At 34.8% G+C, this 15,535-nt stretch overlaps 1 protein-coding gene across 4 annotated transcripts in view; it reads left to right on the plus strand.

The window, feature by feature from the left end:
* Positions 1 to 15,535, plus strand: part of BAZ2B (bromodomain adjacent to zinc finger domain 2B) — a 385,701-nt gene that overhangs the window by 160,791 nt on the left and 209,375 nt on the right. Inside the window, exon 1 of one of the 4 annotated variants that reach the window (XM_032755601.2) lies at positions 72 to 320. The exons of the other annotated variants lie outside the window; for them this stretch is intronic. The gene's annotated coding sequence lies outside the window, so the exon portion shown is untranslated. Of the gene's footprint in view, positions 1 to 71; positions 321 to 15,535 lie in introns of those variants that run through there. 4 annotated transcript variants of the gene reach the window in all.

A 15,535-nucleotide genomic window follows, 5' to 3' on the forward strand; every position in this document is an offset into this window, starting at 1 on the left:
CATTACAATAATTGCTAATCTCTGAATAAGACAGCCATGTTTTGTGAGTAACTGAGAGAGAGAGAGAGAGGTTGTGTTAGGTAGATTTTAGGTGTTTCAACAAATAGAGCATTGTAAATGCTTACTTGGATTGTGTTTTCATGTTAGCTTTTGATAAAAGACATATGCTGACCCTTGGGGTCAGCAAAGCTAGGACACAATAGTAGGTATTCTTTCATGCCTTTTAACTGAAAAATATCACGGCTTGTTGTTTTGGAGTGCTGTCACTGCTCTGAATCGAAAGGATAATGGCTACTTCCTGATTAAACCCACTCTCCACAGTAAGCTGTTAATGTTATACTCTATGTCTTTTTCTCCTGTAAATGCAAGGGTATTTGGTGTTTTCTTTACTTTTTAACATTGTTTTTTCATAGATAGATCTCTTATAAATATATCCTGAAGTTAAAGTTTACAATTAGAGTCGAAACTACTGTTTAAGTTTGGAGGATTTTTTAAAATGAAGAAGTATTTCTGTTTGGTATCTTAAATCCAGCCAGCTCATACACATACTGTAGGTTTTGGTTAAAGAAATTAGCTTTATTAAATAAAGACATTGAAATGATAAATGATATTAAGCTGCCACTTTCTTGCCACTCTAAACAAAATTTTAAAAATAACGTGTAAAAAGATTTTTTTTTCAGAGACTTTGGATAAACTAATTTTATCTTGATTTAATAAATTTCATAATTCTATTTATATATATTCTCAAAATATCTCAATAATTTTAATTATGAAATTAACTTATTCTTAAATTAGCAAAGAGATCCTTATGATATAAAAACAATGTTAAGTATTCAGAATATAAGAAGGGAATAATGAGCTTCTTAGTTTTAATCCTAAATCTGGCCATCACTCCATCTGTGGTCTTGGGACAATCATTTAAACTGCTTACCTCAGTTTTCTTGTCTACTGTCTGTGTGAGTGCTTAAGTAAAATGTGTATGTTTGTTTATTTCTTTATAGTGTTACAAACTACAAAGGAAATGAATTTCACAAGTATTTTATAAAATGGAGAACTGACTGTGCATATAGGAAAACATTAGCAGTAACAATAGACAGAGAAATAATTTTTTAAAATTTGTGGCTTTAAAAGAAACACCATTACATTGGCTTTTTAATTTGGAACAGAACTCTTAGTTTTGCTCAGTCTTTAATATAATATTACCAAAGGAATATACATGAGGAATATACATGTTGTTGGATACATGACTAAAATAGGAAGTAGAAAGCTTAAAGGTAATTTAGTAAAGAATGACAAATATACTTAAAATTATTTAACTTTTTCTCAAAAGTCTTATTTCTGGAAGTAAAATTGTTCTGATTAGAGGGAAGAATGTATGTATGTATATATTATGGACATAAAAGTGTAGGTGATCTACATAGTAAGATGTTTAATTTTTAAACTGTAGTATTAAGTATGTTGATTATATAAAAAGAAAACATAAGATTATGAAAAATCAAAAGTAGTTACTTAAGAATGTTATAGAACCTAACATCTAGGAAAGTTAAAAAATGGGATAATGTAAATAGAATCCTACTTTTGTTGAAAGAATTAAGGCAGTTTCTTTCACATAATGCTTATCAGGGTTATTTTAGGTAACTCAGTAATTTTTGATATAAATTACTGGCATATTCTGAGGAGATTCTAAAGGTTAAGTTTGTGAGTATTCTAGCTTTGTCAAGTTATCAAAGTAAAAGTTATAATAGTGCCTCTATTTTAATTTATAATGACAAGTAATTTATGTCATTTATTGAATACTTACTATATGCAAACCTCTGGGCTAATTCTATTGTCATTTAATATTCATGATAATCACATGAGGTGGAGGTACCATTATTACTCCCATTTTTATCAGTGAGGAAGTAATTGTAGAGAATTTAAATAATTTGATTAAGGTCCTTAGCCAGTAAATACCAGAGCCAGACTGAAAACACTAACACAATTCAGAATCCAGAACAGTCTCCAGTGTCATACCCTTAACCACTGTGTTTATATTTTGGAGATAGTAAAGGTGCTTACACACTTGATTTGGATGGTTTTTTTTTTATTAATTTATCAAATATTATGGAATGCCTAAGTATCAGGCACTTTAAGGAATTACAGGCAATAGCATTATAAAGCAATACAAAATCCCTTGTCTCAAGGAGCCTGCAGTCTATTGGAAGAGGCAGAAAATTAATAAGCTGTTAACAGTACAATGTGATAACTGATAAAATATAGGTCAGTACAGGATGCTAAAGGTGACACAAAGGAGAGATATCCAATGTATTGTTTTATTTCCATATTTAATTTGCATATTTGTGTGGTGTTCTAGGTACATGGGAAATATCAGTAAATGAAACTTTCAAAGGTCTCTGCTTTTGTGGCACATATAGTAGGAGTGGAGATTAATAATAATAAATAAGTAAACTGCATAGCATTTTAGAAGATGACAAATGTTATGAAGTTAAGAAAAAGGAGCAGGATATGAAGGTTAGGTGGTGATGGGATTCAGGGGCTGAGGAAGGATTCACAAAGAAGATGATGTTGAGGAAAGATTAAGGAAGTTAGCTATGTGGATACCTTTGGAAAGTCTTCCAGGCAGAGGGCATGAGGCAGGAGCATGACTGGTTGCTCAGGGAAATGAATGGTTGTCATTGATGAGTATGGGTATGGAGAGAGAGAGTAAGAGGAGGGATTGTCAAAGGAAGTGAGTGGGTTATTCATGTAGGGCCTCAGTGGGGACTTTGAGGAGCCACTCCAGGGCTTTCAGTATTTTTAAAAAGGATCACTCCAGCTGCTGTGTTTAGAATAGACTATATGTAAGGAGTCATGGACCACCAGTTAGAAGGTTCTTAGAGTAATCTAAATGAGAGAAGGTAGTGGCCTAGTAGCAGTTAAATTCTGGATGTTTTTGAGGTACAACCAAAAAGATGTCTGGTTGGGCTGTATGTGAGATACAAGGAAAGAGGAGAAAAGATGATTTTAAGGGTTTTGACAGCTGGAAGGATGGTGTTGCCATCAGCTGTGACATAGGGAAGAATTTCAGGTAGAGAAGGTTTGGGATGAGGATGAAGAATCAGGACTTTGGCTTTGGATGTGGTAGACCAAAATGTTTATTAGATATGCAAGTGGAGATGTGAGAAGGCTTTACAGAGTGGGTACAACCCAAATTGAGACTGAAGAATGAATTGGACTTACCTAGTCTAACAGATAGTTTATAGTGAAATTTGAGAGCATTTGCTATATACTTGAATGAATCTTGGCATTATCTGCTTTACATATTTACTAATGAAAGTAACATCTAAATATCTAATAAGTAAAAACATTTAAAAAGTAGTAAAAATATTTCAAAGAACAAAATTATTCTGGGTAGTCAAGTTTTAAGAGTATTTTACTGACTGCTGTTTTCATGAATTGTACTATCTGCTTTTACAAATGTTGATTCTCACCTTAGTACTGTAAGGTAAATAGTATTTCTGCTTTACATTTGGAGAAACTGAGTATGAGGGAGATTAATATTCCCTAAGGTCATTGGTAGATTAGGTGATAGGCCTGGATTCAAATCCAGGTCTTTAGATTCCATTGACCATACTCCTTATTTTAAAAATGTATGATGCTAAAATTAAAAATTTTTTAGACTTTTGTTTGAGGTCACAAGGAGTTGTCTTTTTTAAATGTTAGTTATCATTCTGTAGTGTAACACAGTGATACCCTTGGGACATAAGGTTTTTAGATTCTTGATCAAGGAGTCAAACCATTTGTTGTTCTTTGAATAACTACAGAGCTTTCAGTATAGTTACCTATTATAGACACCCTCTACTCCTGGTTCCCATCCCTGTGTATAGTGCTTAATAAGTGCTTAGAAAATTACAGCTGCTATTATCATCATCTTTTTGTTTGTACTATACTGTGACCTTGGGAATGAACCCAAGCTTGTTGGAATCATGTTTAAATTATAAAAGACAAGATTAAGGGCACAAAGACATTCTAAATAATGAAGAATGAGTTTTAATCCACACATTTTATCAGCTTGGAGACCATCTTTATTTCTTTTCCTTTTTTGGCTGTTTTTTAGGCAAGTGAATTTGCTAAATAGCTATGTTTCTTACTGGAAAACCGGTAATCTCTAAGATGCCACTGGGTATTTTCATTGTAAAAGTGAACGTAAGTTGTTCAACTTCAGTAGGGAATAAAAATGTAGTTGTTCTTTGAAACATACTTACTTTTGAGGTGACAATGCCATATTTTAAAAAATTAAACCTTTTGCCTTCTGGATCGAAATAGAAGTTATTTCATGTGAGTTAATACTGTTTACATTTATGATATTTTTAAAGATACTTAAGAGCAAGTCATTCAGACAAACTGCAAGAAAGAAATATTTTTACAAAGCCATGTCAAACATATAGAAATACCAGTTTTTTAAAAAACCTGTTGTAGATTAAAATAGGATATGAGTCTCAATGATCATTTTAAGTATATACTAAGGGAATAGGTAGAAACTTTACATTGTCTATATATTTCTGTTCTATAAATATATGACTTTACACTAAGTCTGCTGTTTTGATACATTTCTCAAAATTTTATGCTATTTTTTCAAAGGAACAAAAAAGATGTATTCATTCTTCCTATACCTTTCTCTAAAGTTTTTCTTTTATTATCATAACTTAGAGACTTCTTTAAGTATAACTTATTTTATGGTCACTGTAATCATTAAACAGATTATTTAAGTAAACAAAAATATTGTTTGACCCCTACAACATTCTTTATTTTAACTAAGTTATCTATGTAATTTCATATTTTAATTAATTCTGCTTATGATTAGAATTATATTTCCTGAGCGTTTCTAGTTAGTCATAAAAATAGTAGTGTTATGTTAAATATTTGTGTATCACTTAGTTTTAAAATTTATTTTATTTGGACAATGTCTTTGATTCAGTTGGGGAAAAAGAAATGACTGGTTGATCAGAAAAAAATTTCTGTTCAAAGTATTTTATTATTGCCTATTTTTAAATAATTATACTGAACTAAATCTGTTATATCCTTTATAAATTGCAATGACCAGAGAGGCTGGGCGCCACACCTCACACCTGTAGTCCCAGCACTTTGGGAGGCCAAAGCAGGTGGATCACCTAAGTTCAGGAGTTCGAGACCAGCCTTGCCAATGTGGTGAAACCCCATCTCTACTAAAAATACAAAAAATTAGCTGGGCGTGGTGTCGGGTGCCTGTAATCCCAGCTACTTGGGAGGCTGAGTCAGGAGAATCACTTGAACCCAGGAGGCAGAGGTTGCAGTGAGCTGAGATTGCACCATTGCACTCCAGCCTGGGTGACAAGAGCAAAACTCCATCTCAAAAAAGAAAGAAAGAAGTGTCCAGAGAATGAGTATTCTGATTAATTTTTTCTGGAATAGTTTGTCTTAACATTATTAAAATTTAATGTATTTGTGCAAATATAAAATTGAATATTTTTTGATGATTTGAAGACATAGAGGGCTACTGGGTCCTGATTTGACAATCTGCGCTATTACTAATCTATTTTGGTAAATAAAGTACAAACAAATATTAAATGAGTCTTGATTTGATAATTTGAGCAACTAACCTAGTTTTACAAGCAAAGCGTAATCAAATATTAAATGCGTTACAGTAATTAAAAAACACCAGAGATGTCAAAAGGAGCATAAGATTAATTGCTTAATGAGTGATATGTAAGTAAAATATTATGAGTTGACAGTAAGAGAGGGGTCGTTGGAATGACCAGGAAAGCCTCCTTTAAGGAAAAGGAACTAGAACAGTATCTTCAAGCACTGAAGAAGGACTTCAAACATTAATTTTTACAAATAGCTTTTTTGAGATATAATTCACATACCATACAGTTCTCCCATTTAAAGTATATAGTTTAATGGATTTTGGTATATTACATTTTTTTTTACATTGCAGTAAAATATCTATAACATAAAATTTGTCATTTTAACCATTTTTATCTACACAATTCAGTGGTCTTAATTACATTCACAGTGCTGTACAATCATCATTACTGTCTATTTCCAAAATTTTTTCATCATGCCAAATAGAAACTCTGTAACCATTAAGTAATAATAACTCCTGGTCAGATGCAGTGGCTCATGCCTGAATCCCAGCACTTTGGGAGGCTGAGACGGGAGTATCACTTGAGACCAGGAGTTCAAGGCCAGCCTGGGCAATGTAGTGAGACCTCTGCTCTACAAAAATAAAATAAAATAGCTGGGCATGGTGTCACATGCCTGTAGTCCCAGCTACTCAAGCCTCGAGCACAGGAGGTTGAGGCTGCAGTAAACTGTGGTTGCACCGCTGCACTCCAGCCTGGGTGACAGAGTGAGACCCTGTCTCAAAAAAAATTTGAAAATAAAAAAAAGCAGTAACTCCCCATTTCCCTCACCATCCCCCATCTCCTAGTAACCTCTAATCTGCTTTCCATCTCTGCAAATTTTCCTCTTCTACATATTTTTCATAAGTGGAATCATACAATATTTGTCCTTTTTTGGGTTGGGCTTATCTCACTTTAGAGTTTTCAGGGTTCATCTATGTTATAGCATGTAGCACAACTTCATTTCCTTTTATAGTTCAATTTTATAGATATATGTATATATGTACATATATACATACACATGTACATGTATACATAAACACTTGTATGTATATATGTACATATATACACAATTGTTCATATATACATGTACATGTGTACATATATTTGTGTATACACACCCATATATTTGTACATATATACAAATGTACATATACATATGTTTGTACATATATGCAAATACATATAAAATTATATAAATATGTATATATGTATATCACATTTGTTTATTCATTCATCTTTTGAGGGATATAGGTGTACAAGTATGTTTTCAAGTCTCTATTTTCAATTCATGTAGTAATTTTACATTAACTTTTTGGAGGAACCACGAAACTGTTTCCAGATAGCTGAATCAAGCATTGATTTTATTCTGTTACACTGTATAGTGAATGGAAAAGATTAGGCTGAATGAATACTGGCTTCAGCACATACGGGATATTTTTCTTAAAAGAGAGAAAAAAAGCCATGTATGTTATGTGTGAAAACATATGTATGTGTAAATAGCCACCTCTTAAAGTGAATTTTTAAAAAATAAGCCTTCTGGTTGTATGTAACCCCAGTTTTGTAATGTTTTCTAGAACGTGGTCATTGAGTTTGAATTTCTTAGTCCCTAGGAACAATGTTATAAAAGGATGTTTCCACAAGTAATTAGAATTAAAAGTGTATTTCTGCCTATTTTTAAGATATCTATTAGTTGCCTTTTTTGCATTATAATATAAAATCACTGAATTATATCTGACTGGAAAGTGTTTCCAATATATTCTTTTTAGTCAATTTATTTTCCTTGATATATATTAATATTTTATATGTTATAAGTGAGAGGACTATAGTGATTTCATTCAGCATTTTTGAGATCACTCTTACAAGTATAAATTCTGGAATTCAATATGGATTAGGAGAACACTGTTTACCTATCTTTTCATAGATCAGTGAGGGACCACTAAGCCAAAAGGCAGGGATTATTTCACTGGCTTGATAAGGTTACAAGAGTGAGGAAATGGGGAGCAATATTAAAATAGGGAAACTTTGACCTAATTACAAGTTTCCCTGAGAGGGATCTATAATATCACAAACCCACAAACAGTAATGAATTACCACTTGTGGATTCAATAAGGAAATAAATGGTAATAACATATATAATGGGTCATCCTGATGAGAGTATTATTTAGGACATCAGAGAGTAATTTCTGGAAATAAAAGGAAAACTAATTGGAAGTTTTCTTTAAATTTCTCATCGGGGGTATACATGAGAGTATGTAATGCATAGGGAGATTGAAATAGCCAGCAATTTTGAAGAAATTGGCATGGATAGCTCATGGAATTTTTTTTTTCTTTTGGCAAACCTCTGAGGCAATTTGCCTTAATATGAATTTGAATCTTAAGTAGGAACTGGGAATGAGATTATAGGGTGTTTAAATCATTAACAAAAGTTAGACTTGGAGAAATCTTTTGGGAAATAAGTTTCCACTTGGTTAAAAGCAAAATTTCAATAATCTATAGAGCATATAATTGTAACAAACTGAATAACTTACAGAATACAAATTCAATAATTAGATAAGTAGTTTAAATGTTTTTAGTTTGACATTGCTGATCTGGCAAGAAAGTAAGGAGTCACTGTGACTAAAAATTAAGTGAAATAGAAAATTTAAAGAGGATAAGAAAATGTCAAAGCCAACTTTCATTTCAAGGAACCTGCTGAACTTGTGATGGAAGTTCTATTTATGACGCTGTATAATAGCCCATATTTGAAATCAGATAGATAGGCCAGGCGTTGTGGCTCACACCTGTGATCACAACACTTTGGGAGGCCAAGGCGGGTAGATTGCTTGAGACCAAGAGTTCGAGACAGGCCTGGCCAACATGAAGAAACCCCATCTCTGCTAAAAATACAAAAATTACCTGGGCGTGGTGGCGCATGTCTGTAATCCCAGCTAATTGGGAAACTGAGGCACAAGAATCACTTGAACCGGGAGGTGGAGGTTGTGGCAAGCTGAGATCATGCCACTTGCACTCCCACCTGGGCGACAGAGGGAGACTCTGTCTAAATAAATAAATAAGTAAATTATATAGTGCTGTTATTTTTATTTCAAAACGTCTCTACTTCCATTTTGAAACAACATGGTCTCTTTTGAACCTCCTTTTTTAAAACGTTTAAGTTCCTTCTTTTTAAAAGTAATCATACCTTTAGTATAACCCTTACCCACTTTGTCCCTTCTCATTTTCTTATTTTAAAGTTTTTTTGTTATTCAATTTAGATTACTTCTCATGGTAGGAAGATTGTGATGAATCCTAGATCTAATATCTTAGTGCATTGATTGAAAAATACATCTAATTTTCCGAAGTCATATTAATCCCTTATAAACAAGCAGACACACATTCAAAAACCCTTAATGCCTTAGAACTTTCTGGACCTCTAGTATATGTGAAATTCAAATGAAATTTTTTTAGGGAGACCACTGCTTTTCTCTTCAAAGAAACACCTTTCCAACTTTTAGTTTTCACCCAAAACTTGGAATTAATATTCTTTCTAGATATAATTGTTCAGATTTTTTTTTTAACCTCCCCACTCTCATAGTTGTTTGAAGCCTAACTTTCATTACTAAATCAGCTGTTGATCTGTTGCCTAATAAACTTTTTCTGGAGCCTATTTCTTCAAGTTTTGTACTTCTGTTGAATGTATCAGGCTATATTTTACACAGGAAATCTCAAGTTTTTTGTTCTCAAAACCATTTAGCTCTTCTTTGCAGCCATCTAATCTCTCTTTGATGACCATCTAAGCATTTTTCAGAAGGCCTTGATTTGTAATTATACCAGACTTTATTTTGGGGCCCCATGAATCTAAAACTTTTATAATTATAGTTTAGATAACTTAGTAGAAGTACCATTACTTTCATGTTGACCTGTTCCACAAAGTATTACACCTGACACTGAACAAGAGATTTGTGTGTGAGTGATGGATTATTCATCAGTCCCACCAGTAGTGCCAGTTTTCAGACTCTGACCTCTTTGGATAGTTTATCTTGCTTGTTAGATACTCTCGCTTGAATTACTCTTTCTCTTTTCCTCTTTCTTATCCTCCTTTCACTCTAGGACACAAATTACTGGGGGTTGAAAAGAACTCAGTACTCTCTATTATTTGTTTGTGACCCCAAAAGGAAAGTTTTCAGGGTTAAAAATTGAGAGGAGAAAAGACATTATGGTAATGGTGTTTCCCTTGTTGGTCCTGTATTCTTACAGATAACACAGTTTCTGAAACGCAGGCTTTTTTTTCTAAGCTTTTCTAAGCTGTGCCTGAAGTATTCATAGTATTCTTCCTGAAAGTTTGGAGTTTTTCTGGACTGGGCCGATCTGGTTCTTTTTTTTTTTTTTTTGAGACGGAGTCTCGCTCTGTCGCCCAGGCTGGAGTGCAGTGGTGCGATCTCGGCTCACTGCAAGCTCCGCCTCCCGGGTTCATGCCATTCTCCTGCCTCAGCCTCTCCGAGTAGCTGGGACTACAGGCGCCCGCCACCACGCCCGGCTAATTTTTTTTGTATTTTTAGTAGAGACGGGGTTTCACCGTGGTCTCGATCTCCTGACCTCATGATCCGCCCGCCTTGGTCTCCCAAAGTGCTGGGATTACAAGCGTGAGCCACCGCGCCCGGCCTCGATCTGGTTCTTTGTGGAGTTACTGCCCAAGTACCAGGAAATATTCCTCCATCTAAGCAGCTAATAGAAGTCTACATCATCCCTTTCTGGAAGCTTTTCTTTTTTTTTCCTAATAAGTATCTGTATGTTCAAATCTGCTTGTTAATCATTCCTTAGACATGATGTTGAAGTGGAACTTTGTGGATATTCATTTATCCTAGTGTAATACAGCATATTACAGCTCAGATCTCCTGGATAGCTGGGTCCGTAGGTTCCATTGCTAGGTCCAGTTTCCCTCGTGTCATCCTGGCTCGCTCTGGATATAGGTGAGGTAGAGCCTCAAGAAGCAATAGACCATGGTAAGGATTACCTAGCAAGGGATTCATGGGTAGAGAGCCTTACCCAGGTAGTCACATGTCCTTGTAGAAATTTTTTTGGAGGGGTGGAGGTCCTGCTACCACCTTTCCATATGCTTACTCTAGTTATAGTAAAGTTGCCAGCCAGCCCTTACAAGAGTTTTTTTGGGAGGGGCAGAAGACTCTTGGAAAGGAGAGATCCATGTTTCAGATTCTCCGTCATTGTTGACAGGAGGATAGCTGGGAGTTCTCACAACTGTCCTTGTCACCTCTCATCCTGAGTGCTCATCTGGACACAGGGTAGATAGTTTATAATGTATTATATGCTTAGCTTGCCAATGTGTAACTATTCAGAGCCTCAGCAGTAAAGCCAATTGTTTTTCAAGTCTTTCATTGTCAGTTTCAGGTTATAGAAGCTGCCTTATACACATACCTACTGTTACTTGTATGAATTGTTCTCTTTTTATTTTCCTACTTGGCTTTTGGGGCTTAAGATGATGATGAATTCTATATTCTTGCCACCTTCTTATGGGACCTTTTCATCCAAGCTATCTGTATATTTTTCCCATTCTTTATATTAGCAGATATTTTCACATTCCCTTATATTAGCAGATATTTTCTTTCTTTTTAAATTTTTGTTTGTTTTAGTGAGTCTTATAGCATCTTTAATATTAAGTACTGGGCCAACAAGACAGTGAATGTTAGTTATTATTTTCATTTGAACTTCAAAATTGACGTAATCTAGCAATAGTGAAGCTTATAAAAGCTCTGTGGCAGTGATTCTTAACCTTGGAATCTTCTGGAGGGCTTTCCAACCTGTTAATGCTTACATCCCCACCCCCAGAGATTCTGATATAATTGATCTGGAGATGGGCCTTGTCATAGATTTATATATATTTAAGATCCCGCATGTGTTTCTAATATGCAGCCAGGCTTGTGAATCATTACATTAAAGGAATTGTATGGTAAACTTGTTTGTGAAGTAAAAAATTCATTTTACACTCAGAAAATACTTGAAAAACTACGAGATGACACTCTGCTGGAATTCTCTTCTATGAAATTACATATACTTCTTTGCTTCACTGTTTTCTAAATTAAGATTTTTATTGGTCAAGTTTTCTCTAAGTATATGACCACCTCCATTTACAGTGGGCTTATTACTTTTATCTGAAGATATTGCATAAGTCATTTTCATAATGTTATTCTTTGTCCATCAAGATTAAAATCAGTTGAGCATGATTATATAATAAATATGTAGCTTTACAAATTAAGTTCTATCATCTAAGGCAGACTGTGAAAGATAATTGCTCTCTGCACCTTTGTTTAAAATATAGCTTATATATACAGATTGAACTAGAGAACCAAATAAATTCCTGTAGTACTTTGATAGCTAAAGGAATGTTCTGGACTTGTGTTTTTATGTATTTGTATATAGTATTTCATATTTATATGAAAATTATCTTACTGTTTAAGCTGAGTAGAACCCTATTTGCCTTTTATGAGATTCCAATATATGTCTTAAGAGAGAAGGATGTTCAATATGGGACCGATAAACCAAATGTGACTCAATTAATCCCAAGGTATTGATGTGTTTTTAGTAAAATAAAATCAGCTTACACAAATAAACTAGTGATGCCTAACTCCCTGCCTTTAGTGAATTTGAGAAGTTTGATATAAATATGGAAAAGCGGAGTTTATTGGCACAAATAGATTTCTCGGATGGCAAGTTAAATTTTAAGGTTCAATCTGGACAGAGTGCTATGTGCCTATAGTCTCAACTACACAGGAAGCTGAGGCAGGAGGATCGCTTGAGGCCAGGAGTTAGAGGCTGAAGTGCACTAGGGTCTGCCTGTGAATAGCCACTGCACTCAGGCCTGGGCAACATGGTAAGACCCTCATCTCTTAAAAAAAAATGTTTAAGGTTTCAACACTTTATTAAAATTAAGAGGCCTAAGTGCCAACATGCATCTCTCATCAGAAGAATTTGTATAATATTCTTTGCAAGTCATGTTTATTTAATGTTAGGATAAATATACTAATCAATATTAATGCTTTTGCCTTACTAAGTTTACAGTATATTCAGAAAACATTAAAGCAAAATATAGACGTTTGGTATATTTTATTCAATCACTACTTTGTGGAAACTTTTGAAGAGATTTTCTGATTTGCCAAAAGAAGCCAGATATCAGCCAGGTGCAGTGGCTCACACCTGTAATCCCAGCACTTTGGGAGGCCGAGGCAGGTGGATTACCTGAGGTCAGGAGTTTGAGACCAGCCTGGACAAAGTGGTGAAACCCTGTCTCTACTAAAAATACAAAAAATTAGCCAGGCGTGGTGGCAGGCACCTGTAATTCCAGCTACTTGGGAGGCTGAGGCAGGAGAATTGCTTGAACCTGGGAGGGGGAGGTTGCAGTGAGCTGAGATCGCACCATTGCACTCCAGCCTGGGCAACAAGAGTGAAACTCCATCTCAAAAAAAAAAAAGAAGAAGAAGAAGAAGGCAGATAAAAAAATAAAAAATTGTTATATAGTACAATGTTATAAGTGACTTAATTAGGGAATACACAAGATTAACAAGAAAGGACCTAAGACTTCCTTGTGAGTCGGAACGGTTCCTTAGAAGAAGTTACACATGAGCTGAGACCTAGAGTGTATGTAGGAGTAAGGCAGAGAATAAGGGCAGGGCATTTGAGGGAGAACAAACGTCATGCACCAAAAACATAGTATGGATGCAGGAGGAGACAGTGGTGTATTTGGGAATGGCAAGAAGTTTAGTCCCCTAATGTGTGAGTAGAGAGTAGAAAAGGAGACCAAAGAAACCAGAGGCCTGTTAAATAGACCTTGTTATGCCTAGCAGAAGACCTGGGATTTTATCATACAAGTGATATAGAAACACTGACAGATTTTAAGTAGGGGAGTGGTGGGATCAGATTTTTATATTAAAAAGAGTACTGCTTTAAAAAAAAAAACAGGATTACTCTTGGTAGAAACAGTATTGAAGGAAAGAGAAGCAGAGAGACCTCTTGGAAGGCTACTGCATTATTTTCAATAAGAACTGATTTAGGATTGTACTAAGATGATGGTGGGATTAGAGAGAAGATATATATACTTTTAATATTGGATAAACTTGTTAGTCCCCAAACTGAATTAATATAGCTTTACCAAGTTTTTAAAAACTATATGTAATATGGAGGTGCAAGATTACTAAATGGACAAGCGCCTGAGAGAGTCTGGTAAGAGTATGTGACTTGATTTTCTGTCTCAGCATATCATTCAGTATAGCACATGAAAAGTCATATTAGAGACATTCTACATTTGGTCTTGGATATAGAGTCTAGAATCAAGAATATTGAATTTAAAATTCCCATAGAGAATTCATTAAGTCAAATGGCATTCTGTCATTGAGTACCACTGAGAGATCCAGATATTCTTCTATTTTGGAGACGGTCTTGCTCTATTGCCTAGGTTGGAGTACAGTGTCACGATCACAGCTAACTGCAGCCTCAGTCTCCCAGGCTCAGGCAGTCCTCTTGTCTCAGCCTCCCGAGTATCTGGGACCACAAGCACGTGCCACCATGCTTGGCTAATTTTTTTTTTTCCTTTTTGAAAGATGGAGTCTTGCCATGTTGCCCAGGCTGGTCTTGAATTCCTGAGCTCAAGGGATCCTCTCACCTTGGCCTTCTAAAGTGCTGGGACTGCAGGTGTAAATCGCCTTGCAAGCCTTTTTTTTTAACAGCTTTATGGAGATATAATTCACATACCGTACAATTTGTCCATTTAAAGTATACAATTCAGTTTTTAGTGTATTCGCAGAGTTGTGCAACCATCACCACAATCAATTAAAACATTTCATAATCCCCCAAAGAGACCCAATATCCGTTAGCAGTCACTCTTCATTTTCCCCCAACCTACCCATAGTTCTATACTTTCTGTCTCTACAGAGTATCCTTTTCTGGATGTTTCATTTCAATGGAATCGTGTAACCCATGGCCATTTGTGACTGGCTTCTTTTACTTAGCTCAGTGTTTTCAAGGTTCTTCCATGTTGCGTCATGTATCACTTTATTCCTTTTAATTATTGAATAATATTTCATTGTATGGATATACCACATTTATTCATTCATCAGTTGATAGCCATTTGGGTTATTTGCTTTGAGGCTATTATGAACAATAGCTATGAACATTCAGGTACCAGTTTTTGTATAGACATATATTTTCATTTCTTTAGGGTATATGCCCAAGAATAGGAGTAGAATTCTACCTAAGAGTTGAATTGCTGGGTCATACAGTAACTCGTAATGTTTAGCCTTTTGAGGAACTCAGATATTCTTAACTTTTCAACATTTGAAGTAGAATATTTAGATGATCATTTAAAGTACAGACAGTTTTGTGGTTAAATTAGGTATATATGGTTTTATCATAAGACTACGTTAATTTTAGTAATCAGAAAACTATGTTTATAAAGGCTACTTAAAAAAATTTGTAAAATCATGGTAATGCTCATTTTTAGAATAATTTTATTACTGAGTTTGTACTTTGTTTTACTTTGTAGAAATACTAAAAAAATTTTGGCTCATAGTTACATTCATGGTATCACTGTGTTTAACCATTGAATGTTTTCACACACAAACGCACATACACAGTATGTGTGTATGTGTACAACATATAAATTTGACACAGTGTCTCACTCCGTCACCCAGGCTGGAGTGCAGTGGCATGATCACAGCCCACTGCAGCCTCAACCTCCCTGGGTTCAGGTGATATCCCGTATCAGCCTCCTGAGTAGCTGGGACTATAGGTGCAAGCCACCATGCTCAGCTACTTTATATGTATGTATGTATGTATATATATTCCTAGTTTTTATATGGAAGAATGAAGACCCTCTGTGACAATGCTCAGAGAAAATAAATTCCTTC

Source organism: Hylobates moloch, unplaced genomic scaffold, assembly GCF_009828535.3.
Source record: "Hylobates moloch isolate HMO894 unplaced genomic scaffold, HMol_V3 SCAFFOLD_1, whole genome shotgun sequence".
Taxonomy (NCBI): domain Eukaryota; kingdom Metazoa; phylum Chordata; class Mammalia; order Primates; family Hylobatidae; genus Hylobates; species Hylobates moloch.